Raw genomic sequence first — 15,540 nt, 5'->3', positions numbered from 1 at the left:
TCCTGGTTGTTAGGTAATGGGGCACAGAGTTTGTGCAAATCCAGTGACGAGGGAGATTTTACATGATCACTGGGAACACGAGAGGTGGGTGGTGGGATCTTTGGCTGAGCATTGAGCGACAGGCCAAGGTGCCAATGGGGTGATGCTCCACTTGTCTGATACAAAGGCCTGGGGGTACAATAAAATGGTAGTTTTCATATTCAGGTTTGCATTCCTGAGGAGAAAGGAGGGCACTGAAATGAATACTGCTGTTATTAATACATATCCAAAAATTTGCCTTAAGCATTTGGATGACATACCACCCTTTGTCATCAACCTTCCAGTCACCTCCACTGGACGTTAAACTGATTAAGACCCTTTCTTTCAGAAAAATCTCTCCTTCTCTGTCCTACTTTACTACGTGGACAGACTCAGGTGCGGTGCTGAGCCCTGCCACACACCTCAAAGAAAAATCAAGCAAATCCACTTGGTTCAGCAGCGTAACCTCACATCCCCTCACCGATGCCTGTGGCACAGCCGGGGCACCCTCTCACTAGCTGGTATTCAATATTAGAGCTGAATCTTCCACTGTGTAACTGCTGCTGGGGATTTAAAGTGTTTCTGCTTTCCCTCTCACATCCCTATGAGCTAACCACATACCCTTATTATTGATGTCCTGTAACTGCCTTGAAATGAAAACAAAATAGAAAAAAAAAAAAAGGATCAGAAATCCCCTAACTAATTTTATCAGCGAGAGAGCTGGCAAGCAGAAATGTATGTGTTGTAGAACCAAAACAGGTGTGGTTTGAGCATTTTCCACATTTAGCCTTGGAAAAAATATAAACAGAGGGTATTAATTCCTCCACACTGATAATGGGGGCTTGGAATCTGTTATCTGAAATAAAAATTCCTGGCAGAATTCCTCGCATACTCAAATGGGCAAGAAAAACTGATAATTTTTTTTCATTAAGAACATTTTTCTAAATGCACCAATTTTCTGTGTGAATGTTATTGAAGGATTTTTGTTGTTGTTGTTTAGTGTGCTTTACATGTGACATCCCTGCTCCTCTCTTAAGAAGGGAGCTGGATCCCGTGGCTTTATCTCGGACAAATACCCCACTGAGAGGTTTGCACCTCTGTGTGTACGTGTGAGCCTCTGTGCTTCCATATCTGCCTAGAATATGCACAATGCAACCAGGTTTGGTGCACGTGCACAGTAAGAATAGCCTATTGTCACCAGCATCTCTCTGCAAATGCAAGAAATGGTATATAAACCGTTCTCTGGAGTTGGAGGTGACTGACGAGGCTGGGTAGATAAACCAGGCGTCATGATGTTGCATTGCCTGGTTGCTTGGTCATTTTCTCTGCTGTCTTCTCCGAGGCTGTGTGGTGCTGAGCACTGCACACAGCAGACACCTTGATGTCCCTCACCTAGGGAGGGACTGCAGCTGGCAGGGCAGTGGCAGCACAATATTTGAGACACAGACAAAGCATATGAAGGACTTGTTTGGCGTTATACATGGCTGATTCTGCCTTTCTCTTACTCTTTGTCACAGCCTCCGCTTTGTGCAAATTTCCCATAGTCATCCTAATCCTGGGGGGACACAAAATCCCTGTCAAGAAAATTAAAGCTACACTGTGTGGGGGTCATCTATGCTACCTGTGGATGGTATAGATGATATGCTATATAGTGTAATTACAGTATCCCATATTTCTGCTCAGTGGAGAAGTTACTCCTTTTCTCAAACTCCTCCAAAGACTCTCTCAAGACTCATCACTTCCACAACACAGAGAGTGATTTGGCCAGCTAATGAAGACTTCATAATGCTCACAAGCATGGCTGTAGCAGTGCAATATAAATGAAACAGACACTGAAAACATGTAGACAGCTCTCAGAGCAGAGATGAGACTTTTCCTTTACATGCCCAAACCCTTTAGCCCCTGGAGCAGCCTAGTTTGAATTCCCACACTCCTGCTGCTGCAACAAGTCTCAGCATCTTTGTTGAGGATGCTCTTGAGGTCTATAGGAGGTACGGGTTTGTGTCTTATCCAGGGGAGGAAAGCACCCAGTTGGAGGTCCCCTGCTCTGTTGGAGTGCTCAACACATCAGTCCATTGGACATAGAAGCAGGACACTTGTTTTGACTATGTTTTAGAAGAAGAAAAATGGTCCATTTTTCTTATGAAAGACAAGGTTTGCTGCTGGATTTCAGACACTGACTCCCAAATGGACAGACAGTCTCTGTGCCATGCCAAGTGAAAGATCAAGTGTTCTTCTATACAGTCTGTGGTCTGTGTGTGGCCTTTCACCAAAGCTGGAGCTTTAGGGCTCACAAAAAGCAGCAGGATGCTCGTAGATTTACAGATACTCAAGAAACACAGTTCTTCAGACCTAAGCTGTGTTTCAGTGGTTTCTTCCTGTTATGTTTTTCTGCAAAGAGAAATAGTAAAACAGTAGTAAATTATCTTTAGGGTTTGAGTTTTAGGGTATTTTTCTTTCCTATTTCACCAGTTTTTCTTTGGTAAATAGGACCATATTGTTTAAATAGGCAAATTGAAGTTTGTACTCAATGTGATGTTCATCCCAACCTGAAGTCTGATTATTTGAGGCATGAATTTTGTACCCCCAACACGTGTCATGACTGTAAGTCTTCTATAAATGTTACCTTTCCATCCTATTTGAGATAAAACTGCTCAGCTCGTTTCTGGAGTTCCTGAAATCCTCATATTACAGCTCTCATTTTCAGCAGTATCATTCATTGTTACCTAAGTTTGAGGGCTGGACTCAGTTTGTTACAGACTTTCAATATCTTAACACCTACTACATGGTTTGGCTAATTTAATGCTCTTCAATTTTGCCTTCAGATTTCCGTTGACTTCACTGTGCTTGCTTTGGTTACATTTCCCAGTGTCAGTATTCTCCTCGCTGGTTAAATTCACCTCCATCAACACAACAATGCCCGTCAATCACTTATATCCCAAACGCAACTTCCTGGTAGCAAGTCCCATAGGAGAAGCCAATGGCAAACACAAGGAATTCTCAATGAAAAGCCAAACCATGCTGATTTCTGCACGTACAGGCTTCAGTAACCTTTTTGATTCGCTGGCCAAACAGAATACACTGGAAAGCCCGTAATCCATTGGTGGCCAAAGGATAGGGGCTTATTCAAAGGCAGCGCTCAGGAAGGGTGGGGTAATGCCAAAGACCTAACGTAGAGCTTTACAGCTATGAAATCCCAGCATTTTTTGCCAGCTGTAGCAGGACTCCAGTGTGCGGGTGCCAAGCCGCAGGGCCACACACAGGCTCCGTGGCTCAGCACCCACACAGCCAACTTTTCTTTTTTTTTAAAATAAAAGTGAAAAAAAAAATGCTGAATCAGACTGTCAGAGCCTAACCAAAAAACATGCATATAAACTATAATTTTTATTACAAAAACTATGGTTGGGAACAGAGATATTGTAGAAAAGCTGGAGAAGAGGGGAAATATTCCTAGTGTTAAAAGCAAGCTAGAGTTCATGGCGTTTGACCACAATAGTTTTCTTGGCTGCTATGGTTCCATGACTGATTTAAGAGGGTTTAAGGTTAATAAACCATAGTTGCATGTTATTATGTCTGCAGTTCTTGCACTTTCACTAGCAGTACCATTTATTCATAGATTTATGATGATCACCATAGTAGTACAGAGATTATGTGTTTTTTAGGAACATTTGCTGGTGGAGGCAAAAAATGAGAGGGGGAGACAGTGGGAGAGAGACTTGATCTTCTAATCCATAGTGCTGCTACATCCAGGCTATAAAAGGCATTGGTCCATGACCTGCCCAAAACCTAGAATGCACAAAAAACTCCTCCTCACCTAACCCGCATGACTATAATAAATATATTCAAATGTACCAAAAAGCATTGCTGATCTCGACATGATTGACTGGTGAGCGGGTCACAAAAAGGGCAGGTAAGTAGAAGAAGAAATAACAAAATTAAAGTACGAAAGATGTAGCCTTTGCCTTTAATAGATTCCAAAAAGTGGGGGTTTTTTTCTCTTAAGTGAAAAAAATAGGAGAGTGTTTTTTTTCTTGTTTGTTTAGTCTTTCATTGCTTCAAGACTTTAAAACCATCCTATAAAAGCTGAAGGATATTAATCTGTCATAAAAAGCTTAACACGCAATGATATAAATGACAGGAAAATTATCCACAACAGTGTTAAACCACAGAATAATTATAAATTTTTGAAGTCTCAGCTCTGAAATATTCTAAAGGAGTTTTCCTGCTTTCTGTTAGGTCAGGAAGAGAAAAAGTAAGAAAGAAAGAAAAGCCTATAGTGTGTTTCCAGTCTCTCATGCTTTCTGAGCTGAACTCTGCATACAAATCTATATTTGTAAGACACCCTCATCTACCAGTTAATCAAAGCCCTGGAAATTCAAGGAAACCTGTGTTTATGGAAATCTGGCATTTCTGTAAAGTTTTGAATGAGAGCTAAATAGAGCAGTTCATCTCATTGAAACTAATGGCTTCTGCCAAGTGGTTTTGCAGTGCTGGGTCTTCTGGCACAGTCAGCATTTAGGAATTCATTTATGAGCTGGGTTAGCTGGAGACTCTGGAATTCAAATTTATGTCTAAGACTTAGTGGTTTATTCCTGATAGGTCTCTGTAAAGAAATTGTAATCAATTTACTAAACTCAGACTTCGTAATATGCAGAATAGAAAGCTGGCCTTTTATTCATGATTTAGGGCTTGGGATTTTTCTATTTTTTCTTTTCCCTAGTGGACAATTGCAAACTGTACACATGTACATTGTGTAACTGAAGGGGGCTTTTTAATCACCCATTCATACTTGCTTTTGAAAAAGCTTTGTCCTGGTGCTCTTGACTTGACTTCCTACGGGCCTGATCCTGCTCTCGCTCAAAGTGCTCGCATTTTCCTTTCAGGGGAGCAGAGTCCTACTTCATATAAAGTCACAGTTGCACATAAAAAGAAGAGAAAACTGTGACTTGTCACACGAGTTAATTTTATTTCAATCAGTATTTGCATGAACGTGCAGCCAGGGTCTATTAAGTACTTGTTTGATTTGCTTAAAAAATATGTTTCCAGGAGCTGGCCAGCATATTTGAATATTGGCTTTTTTTTTTTTTCTGAGTCATAAAAACCTAGACATTTTTAGCAAGCAATGAACAAGAATTGCTCTACCCTTTCAATGCAACTATAAATTTGCTCCTTTTTTCCCCTTTTAGAACTCCTTTGAAGAACTCATTGAATAAATTAACAACTTGGAAAGCTGCCTGCCGTTTTTGTTGGCTTTGGGTTTCAGGGAGTTGCTTGGTAAACAAAAGTCAATGGATTCAAACAGTAACAAAGTAATTTAAATGATTAATCAAGTGTTAAAACTAGCTTAACCTCTCCTGTTTTACAAACTCTATATCACCCTCACTAAACTAATAGAGGAATAAGACACCCGTCTGGAAATCTCATCTGAAATATTAGATTGAGAATCAAAAATTCAGCCAAGCAGTGTGGTTTGTAGGGATATCCTGGCGGATAATAAATTGCATTAATCTTACTTAAATTTTCCATCTAAATCATGTCTTGAGACCATATTGCACTGAGGGGAATGTGCCTAGCTTTGAATGCATTGTGCTACTGAAAAGGTTATTAAAAGGGGAAAAAACACAGATAATGACTTCTTTTTGTTTTTCTTCTGACTACTTTTTCCAATATTGAGGAACCTATGTTAAATATTCTGGCACCTAAGGAAGAAAGTCTGCTTTGTCCTGCCAGTGATTATGTTTTCTAATAGAAGATAAGGAACTCACATACTCAGAACACTTGAAGCAATCTTTTTTTTTTATTTTCTGGCCAGAAATTATATGTGTGGACAAAAATAACCCCAGAGTTTTCCCAGCATCGTCAGGGCTAAGTATTTTCCTCATCTTGCTCATTCAGAAGAATTTCACTTTTCCAGCTACACAGAGTATGAAAACAATATCGGAAAAACTCCCCTGGGTTTTTCCTCAACTTGCAAATCTGAAAGAAGTCCAAAGGTTATGAAGTTCTGCCCGTCTTTTCTGCTTCTGTCCACCATCTACCACACTGCTGTCATTTCCTAAGTCTTAAATGAAATAAAAGATGTTACAATTAAAGGCGGCATTGCTCAAAAGCACAGCCCCTTGGAAATTGGGAGTGGTGCAATCAGACACACTGGTGGACAGGCAGTGGAGCCCCACAGGCAGGAGCATGGCTCTACTTGGTGGTCTTGTTCTCAAACCTGATGGGGAGACCCATGCCAGTGTTCCGATTGTGCTGGGGCACATGGCTGGATTGGGGCTGCAATGGGCAGGAGCAGACCTGGGGCTCTCACTTAACGTAAGAAAGCGGCAAGGGGCGATGCCAGCGTGGTGGAGAGGAGACCGAGAAGGCTGGTGTCCAAGGAAGGCTGCTTCAGACAGGCTTTGGTATTTGCCTGAGGTCCTTACGCAGCTGAAGGATGAGTAAATACAAGCTGAGGAGGACACCACTGACGTGTGGCACTAGAAAAGCCATAGATGTGCTGTCAGTGCTGGACACAGTGATGGTCATGATTCTTTCTGGGGAGGCAGGAGGGGAAAGAGAGATGGCAGAAGCAATAAGTCCACAGAAATAAGCGGGATGGGGCCTGGCGTGCTGGGTAGAAGAGGTGACAGCGTGGCTGTTGCCAGAGCAGTCCACAGAAAGGTGCGATTATCACCAAACATATCAGAACCACATCATTTGGGGCAGAGAGGAGGATTATTTCCAAAGAGAGTTACACAATATTATGCAATGCCATGTCAATGAACAATTTTGTTCTCTTCCTATGAAAATCTGGCCTTGAAATCCCTGAAAAGTTTTCAGCAGCTTCCCTCAGTATTTCCTCCCCAATCCCAAGACTTAGAAAGCTGTGGGAGCAGGTGTGCACCAGGCTGCTCTGAAATGAGAGAGGGAAATGGTCCCTCCAATGCCTCAGGACCCACCTCACTGCACACCTGACCTGTATGGTCAAACAGGGGCTGGAGGAAGGGGACAAAAATGTGTTTTGGTTCACTCTACCCATGTCCCAGTCTTGGTCCTGCAGCCCTGGGCTAACCAGCTGTGCAAGAGAGGAGCAGAGTTAGTTCCTCCTGAAAACATGACTCCTGCTTTGTGTCCCACCTGAGAAGCTTGCTTGCACTGCCAGCTTGGCATATGTTGCAGTCGTCACGACAGAGGACTGCCGACTTTTTGAAGCCCCACAAGAAAGGCTGTCCCAAAATATGTTTTGCACTCTTTCTGCAGCATCAAAAGCCCAAGTATGTCAGATCTATTTTCCATGCAAGTTGTTTTTGCACAACTAGGAAAATACTGAACAAGCAAATTCTTCTTGGGAAACAAATTCCCATTAAAATCAATGAGGCAAGCTTCCCACTTGTTTCTATGGCTTTTTTTATATATTAAGCAACTTTATGAAAGGAAAATATTTCAGTTGTATTTAGAAGCATCAACACTTCAATATGCTGCTGCTAGATCACAAATCAAGCATAAAAATGAGTGAACTGAGCTCCAAGCTTGTACATTTCCTTACACAATTGTTGCAATCATCTCCAAACTGATTTTTTAAACTCTGGTAAATCAAAATCAAAATTATACTTCAGAGGCAGTAAAAAATTTCGAGGCACCTGAAGAGTCTCAATTCTTCCCTGAAGTCCAGATGCACAGAAGGGGAAAAAGGGGAGACAATTTAAAAAACAATGCTTTTAAAAACAATTCATTCTCATTTAAGGTCATAAACTCTGAAATAGCAGTCTGACTTGATTTTAGGGGAGGATTAATGTTTCCTGGGTGGTTTTGCCTTTCCTTTTTTTCTTAACACATTTGGGTTTGTTGTGAGTGCAACCTTAACTGGGGTTTATAATGTTTGAGTTAGGGTAATTATATGACCATTTTACGCTTTTTATCCTTTGAATATGGATACATGTTTTCAGTCTTGGCTTCATTTTGATGTAAGGCTTTGTTCTTTTTCCCGTCTGGGAAGGCATCGTAGATATATGCTTGAAAGGACAGGCCAATTCTGAACTTGTCCAAAATTCCAACAAATTCCAGTTCGGAATTAGAATTTATGAGTAAAGAGTTGGACCCCATAGCCAAGCCTCCTCCAAGCTCGTATCCTGTGTTTGGAATGATCTTTTTTTTTTTTTGACAGGGCCAGGAAGAGAAGGACGAGTGCTTTCCATTCCTGAATCTGCTGTGCATTGGGTTTAGGTGCATAATACCAACGTGCAGGCAAAATCCTCATCCAGTGCTGGGGAGTTCCTCCTCCGTCCCAGCTGGTAGTTTTGTGAATGGGCTTCCCAGTCCGGTCCCCTGGGAGGAATGTACGGATGGGGTTGTGTACTGGGAGCTCATCTCCCGCAGCATGGGGCTGCTCTCGCATCTAGTGACACGGGTAACAAAGCTCCCATTGATCTCCAGGCCGCAGGATCAGCTTCGTGCAGGCCTAAATTGCTCATCTGTTTTTAATGCCAAGAGCAATTTGGGTTTTTTTTATGGACAGCGTGGTTGCAAAACCATGTTGTTTAAAATTAAACTTCTTTCATCTGGACAATGGCAGCGACAACAGCAACGAAGAAAAAAATGCTTTTGAAAATAATGAAAAAAATCAAGTAACTTTTTCTTTTTTTTTTTTCCTTTTTGTATAAAAGAAAGTAATTACATCCAGGCTGACCACAAATGCCAAGTTTGTGCTTGATGCAGCTTTAACTGGTTGAAATATTATTTCTAAATAAACAGAGTTTAAAATGGAAATTCTGACGAAGATTCAACTATATTGCTGTTACTATCATGTTAAATCATTGTTATTGTCCTAGTGGTGTCAGTGAATAGCTACAATTGCTTGTGGAATGATGAAAGCTCAAACTCAAAAACCTTAGCTTCTCATATAAACTTCAGAGCATTCAACTAGAGGAGACTTACACCCACCCAACTCATTCTGGGTTTGTTATCATAAACAAGTTATTAAATATAGTTTCTCTCCTAAATCATTTACTGTAGCTGTACAGCTTTTCAAGGAACTCTGGTTTATTTTCAGTTCCCACACCTTATCTAGGGTGCTCATCACAATAGTAATAGTTGATGCAGTGATTTGAGAGACTGTTGTACACACTGACCTTTATTTCTTGTTTTGTTTGAATTTTTTACTGGCATCTTTCAACGGGGATTTTTTATTTTGGAGGGGGTGGGTGTCAGCTATTGCAAAAAAGGCTTCAGTAAGGTCTAAATGGTTACACTTGGTTTAAATCATTTATTCAGGTATTAGCTGGAAACCATGAATTAACTGAGTGAAAGTGTGATTATGATAATAAAACCGGACCATGCAGAGCTGGATTCTCCTAGTTGAAAAGATTCTTTCTTTCTCACATGAAAACACAGATTTTTGTTAACAAAATTAAGTTCTGCACTCATTTCATGTAGTCTCACTGTGCAGTATCTATCACGAATATTTATGATGGTGTCCTCTAGCTCCTGCACATAATATTCATGCAAGCAGTAAGAATGCCCTCTAATTTCTGCTGAGAGACCATTTAACTGGGCCCAGTCATTGAGAAGTGCCAAACAGAAAGGGCAAGAAAAGTGAGGTTTCTGCCCCAAAGGATTCCCAGTGATGCCTCATGACAGCTCAGAACCCCACCACCCTTGGCAAGGGAGCTGGGGTCCACATCTAGCACACAAACCCCACCGCTCCTCCAGAGACAGTGATGCTGCACCACCTACAGCATCATCTACAGGCACCTCTACTGAGAAATTAAGATTTTTTTGCACATGTGTGCAAAAAACTTCCATGTTATGTGCCCGGAGATCTGCACAGGCTACAGATTTTGAAACTGTCTGTAGGTTTAATTCTTTACCATTAACAACCAAATCACACTGTCTACCCAGCTCCTCACTGGCATATTTTAAAATGCATTAGGACCAAGTGTTGCCTACTGGCATGGTGGTTCTGGGAAAAGCCAAAAGAGCAGAAACAAACCAGCCCCTGAGTAAATACGTGCTGTAATCCATCACATTTCGGTGCCTAGCTGCAGCAAGTCTGCATAAGCCATCCACCCTGCTCTGCACAGTTGTGAGCTGAGGTGCTGCTTGTGCAAACTCATCATTTTAAGTGGAATGCTGACAGGGACTTATTTATGGAAACCTGTGCCTGAAAGATATGTGTATATACATAGTGCAGCACACAGAAGGACACATACACGACCATCAGAGTGCAAAATCATCCAGCAGGCTTTTTGCAAAGCTGATCTCTTTGTCTTGGAGGAACAGTGGTTTGAAAGATAGTTGGCAGTGGCTTGAAAGCTCACTTTCTCATCTAATCGGTGGTGAAAATGACTGTGGTGTCCAGGTGTTACAGCTGGACGGTTTGTCTTGCTCTGTGCATTGCCACTTCCTTCCTGAGATAATAACGAAACCATATCGGCCTACTGTGATGACCACTAGGAGGAATTTTTCTTCCTCTTCTCTGTCAGCCAGTTCTTATTTCTTGCCAGCTTCGTCTCTTTGTATTTACCACATTATATCCATTCTCCCCTCCAAAATAAATGCTCTGTGGGCAGGACAGAGAAGGGGTCTGGTGCCTGCTTGCCCCCACTGCATATAAATTCCAAGGCAAGACAGAGCACAGATGGACAATATGCCTTGACTGTCCTCATCTCTGTAGACAGACTGACAGACAGGTTTGGAAAAGTGAAAGAAGAAAAGCTGGAGACACTAAAGCTCCCCCCAGCCCTTCATAATCCATTACTTCTAGTACCCCTCACTTGGAAATTAACACTCGTGGCCATGCGGTACCTGTCACAGCTCTGCCAGCAGCAGCCCCTGAGGACTCCAAATTCAGCACATCACTCAGCCAGGAGCACCCAGGAGGGTGCCCTGCAGTAGGCTGTGCTCAGGTAAGCGCTGGCCTAGCTGGGCTGCCTTAAGTGTCACAACTGCAATGACAGTCAATCCTTGCCTCTGTTTTTCCACAAAACACTGAGCACAGTTGGGGACTCAAGGTATAAAGCTCCCTAGATACGAATAAGGTCCTCCTTGGTGCAAGCTCTAGGGTAGCCTGAGCTCCTAAAGCGCTTGCTCACCATAACCTCATTTTAGCAAGCTGTCTGCCAGTCTGTGGATGGCTTGTCTAAAATCTATGAACTTTCTGACTTGCTGAGCTGGACACCTTAAAAAAGTGCTGACTTCCAAAGGTGCTGGCACCTAAGGTTTTCCCAGAAGTTATTTCTTCTTTCATTTTTGCCCTGACTGAATGTTTTCTTGCTTCATCATTTCAGTCTTTCAGCATTCATTCTTCTATTTTTATTAGAGAAAAGAGTAATGCTCTGAACAAGACAGAGATAGAAAAACCCAAGAAAGAAGGAAAAAAAAAAACAAAAAAACAACTAAATTTCCAATAGCTCAATTTCATCTTATTTTAGTGAAATCATCCAAAAGCTGGTTTTCCTTTATGTCTGAAAAAAGGGGCTTGAGTTCTCATTACCATGGTGCTATTCACGAGATCTCTGGTTCTTACTGAGTTTGCTGGAGCCGAAATATGAAGCACAGAGAGGTGCCAAACTGAGTGAAAACATGCTTTTCTGAGGAACAAGGCAATCAGGGCTAGGTTTGGTACAGACCTAACTTTGGCTGCAGCGTTGCTATGTTGCAAAGCGGTTGTCCTTTGTCCCACAGCAATGAAATCCTGAATTAAATTCTTCTGCAAACTTCCCATCTTTTGGGTAACCCAGACTCAGTTTTAATCCTGGCTGGGATATTTTACTGGGCTGAACTAAAACCTAGAGTTGAAACATTTCTGAACTCAGAGACAGTCTAAGCATGAATCTGGACCCAGCTTTACAGTTAGGACACGTCTGTGGCCCTCATCATCAGAATACACTGCAATTAATAATAGCTAGGGGAAGGATTTTCACCCCTAGGTCCGATAGCACTTTATAAGAATGGACATACTTTTTCCTGTATTCTGCAAATGAGGAAACTGAGGCACAAGGTGACTTGTTTCAAACAACTTATACTCCGTAGCTCAACAGTGCATCACACTCAACCCAGGCAAGAAAGCTGCAGCTCTTTATTTGAATTAGTACTGCAATGGCAACCTGATTTACAGACTCTGCTGCTGCTGGGGTCAAAAATTAAGTCACTTTTCAGCCATGGGGGCAGACCTGCCAACTGTAATTAAAAGCTTTCCTTTGAAATATGTGTCAGACTTTACACATGGTGAAAAGTGCTGCTCACAATATGAGCTTTCAGGCTGTTGCACTGAACAACATACATGCGGCTAACCACTTCTCTGTTGGGTCCCAACAGCATCTGTTCCTTTGCCAACATTTTACTGGCATTCCACTGAATCCAGAGTAGTGTGCAGTTCTGCCAGGTAGAGCCAGAAGCAGTTAAGAGGTTAATAGACTCAATCCGACTTCAAACGGCGACACAAACCACAGAGGTGAACCGAACAGACGGCTATCAAATGAGGAAAACGGATAGACTTTGTGATGATTTGACTAATTGCAGGAGAGATTGTCTCCTGCAGATGATACTCTTCCCACCCCTCTACAAGACATATACTGGCTGGAAGAGAGCCGTTGATCACAGCTTGCACGAAAGTCTTAAAACCCCGAATTTAGGGAAGCAATCGAAGGTGACTGTGTCCCCAAGTCATCCAGGCTCTTTTCAAACCCCTGTGCTCCTCTCCCTGTTCTGGAAAGCGCTACCTCCAAAATTTCTGCTTCTGCCAGGAAAGTATAAGACGATCCCAGCTGCCCCCCAGCAGCATGCTCTGACTTCAGCAGGGGCTTTTCCTCCAGCCAATGCCTCACTCACTGCTTTTCAGGTGGATTAAGCTGTCTGTGGACAGACACAGAAGGCTTTCTTGTGAGATTTCCAGAGCTCCTTGTCTCCAGCCAAGTCAGAAATGCTGCTAGCACAGCCACCTTGTGGCATGGGAGTATCTACACTTTCAGTCCCAGGAGACAACAGGAAGCACAGAGTTTAAAGCCAGAATTTAAAATAAATACATAAAAGTTAAGCAAATATTTTTGAACCTCTCGAGCAGGTTTGGGTTTTGTTTGATTCAAAGTAATAATAATACTTAGCACTTACAGTGTACTTCATAGTTTGAAAGCATGATACAGACTTAGGTTTTGGGTAATGGTCTGGATCAGCTCGTTTGATCTAAGTTGGTTCTGCCATGCTTGGAGGGTATATTTCAGATGTCAGAAGAGAGAAGCAGGAGTATCCTTTCTGTCTCTTGTGTTCTCCTTTCAATGTTTGCCACTGGGCTTGTTTGTAGGAAATCATTCCACCTCTTTCTACCTTAGTTTACCCAACAGAGAATGGTTCTCCAGCCTCACTTGCAGGCCTGTTGTGAGATTTAATTTCAATAACGCATCTAAGGTCCTCTGGCAGTAACTATGCAGATGTGGATGGTTCTCATTCTTTCTTTTAAAACCTAAATTGTGAATGAAATATATACTGGCAGCTAAACAGCTCAAACCATCCCCGATTACGTATATTGTTCTAACAGTAATCTCATCCACTGCCCGAGGCACAAGAGTTTTGAAAAGGTTACAGTAAAATATGTAAATAGATGTATCATATGCATGAAGAAAATTCTCTCGGGTCCTAGTGTGTGCCTATTGTGGCTTGAGCTCTCCTTCCAAGCCTTGTTTTTCCAAGAGTCAGCTTTAAAGCTCGGCATAGCTACTGGACCAGTTTATGATCTAAAGACATATTTACAAGTTCAAACCACTTCAGGAGCTAATTATATTCTGGACATGCTACAATATTTGGATGCCAAAACGTCCGTATTCTTTGAAATGAATGTTTGGTAGCTTTCTTAAGAAGACCTCATTTCACAAACTCCAGTTACAACAAATGAACACATGTTCCTCTTTTTGTTTCCTCTTTTTTTGCTGAATTTGAGAAAAAAAAAAAAAGCAATCATACCACAATGGAAAACACTTCATTTTCTCATTAAAAAGTACATTTCAGCAACTTTTCATCACACTGTTCTGCCACCCTCAGCTTTCTGTGAGAGCTGCTATGAAGGACACGATCTTCTAGCAGCCAGTGCGATATGGAGAAGGGACACAAATGACCATGGAAAAGCAAGCAGTCTTTCTCCATTGACTTTAGTGGGTGCAAGCAGAGGCTCAGTTTAAGGGGAACAGCAGTCATTAACCAAGGCTTCTTGTTCTTCATTCAGGTTGTTTATTGCCTCACCTTGACACTTCTTTTGGAGCCAGTGACAGCCTGAGTGGAGGTGGATTGGACTTGTCTCACTGGACCTGGTCATTGCCCCATAAACTATACAGGGCTAAGCCAGGTGCTGCTGCCTCGATTTCCCAGTATCATGCCAGCAGCTGGGGAGCTGGGAAGTCTGCTGATCTCTGGGTGGACATGGAGGTTGCTGGATGCTTTGCTAGACATGCTCAGGCCACAGCAGAACTAACCCAGAAGTCACCAGAAAAAGGAATCAAGGGCCAGAGGAAATTCCTCACCGACACACCAGAAGGCTGTGCTGCCATCCAGCGGGACCTGGACAGGCTGGAGAGTTGGGCGGGGAATAACCTGATGAAATTTAACAAGGGAAAGTGTAGAGTCCTGCATCTGGGCAGGAACAACCCCATGTTCCAGTATAGGTTGGGAAATTACATATTAGAGAGCAGTGTAGGGGAAAGGGACCTGGGGGTCCTGGTGGACAACAGGATGACCATGAGCCAGCACTGTGCCCTTGTGGCCAGGAAGGCCAATGGCATCCTGGGGTGTATTAGAAGGGGGGTGGCTAGTAGATCGAGAGAGGTTCTCCTTCCCCTCTACTCCGCCCTGGTGAGACCACATCTGGAATATTGTGTCCAGTTCTGGGCCCCTCAGTTCAAGAAGGACAGGGAACTGCTGGAGAGGGTCCAGCGTAGGGCAACCAAGATGATTAAGGGAGTGGAGCACCTCCCTTATGAAGAAAGGCTGAGGGAGCTGGGGCTCTTTAGTTTGGAGAAGAGGAGACTAAGGGGGGACCTCATTAATGTTTATAAATATATAAAGGGTGAGTGCCATGAGGATGGAGCCAGGCTCTTCTCGGTGGCCAACAATGATAGGACAAGGGGTAATGGGATCAAGCTGGAACACAAGAGGTTCCGCTTAAATTTGAGAAAAAACTTCTTCTCAGTGAGGGTGCCAGAGCACTGGAACAGGCTGCCCAGGGAGGTTGTGGAGTCTCCTTCTCTGGAGACATTCAAAACCCGCCTGGACATGTTCCTGTGCGACCTCACCTAGGCGTTCCTGCTCCAGCAGGGGGATTGGACTAGATGATCTTTTGAGGTCCCTTCCAATCCCAAACATACTGTGATACTGTGATACTGTGTGACTTCAGCGCACATTTGATCAGGTTTAAAGTGTGAGGTAGCATGAAAGACAGGACAGCAGCGAAAGTGGGAGGTCTGGGAAGAGACCATACAGCTGGTCATGCTCACTGGACAGGAGGCTAAAGCTGATGGTGCAAAGGAGCCCTGGCACAAGGGGGAGTGCGTTGTGTCT

Source organism: Columba livia, chromosome 3, assembly GCF_036013475.1.
Source record: "Columba livia isolate bColLiv1 breed racing homer chromosome 3, bColLiv1.pat.W.v2, whole genome shotgun sequence".
NCBI classification, from domain to species: domain Eukaryota; kingdom Metazoa; phylum Chordata; class Aves; order Columbiformes; family Columbidae; genus Columba; species Columba livia.
Note: the sequence above shows the minus strand (reverse complement) of the source record.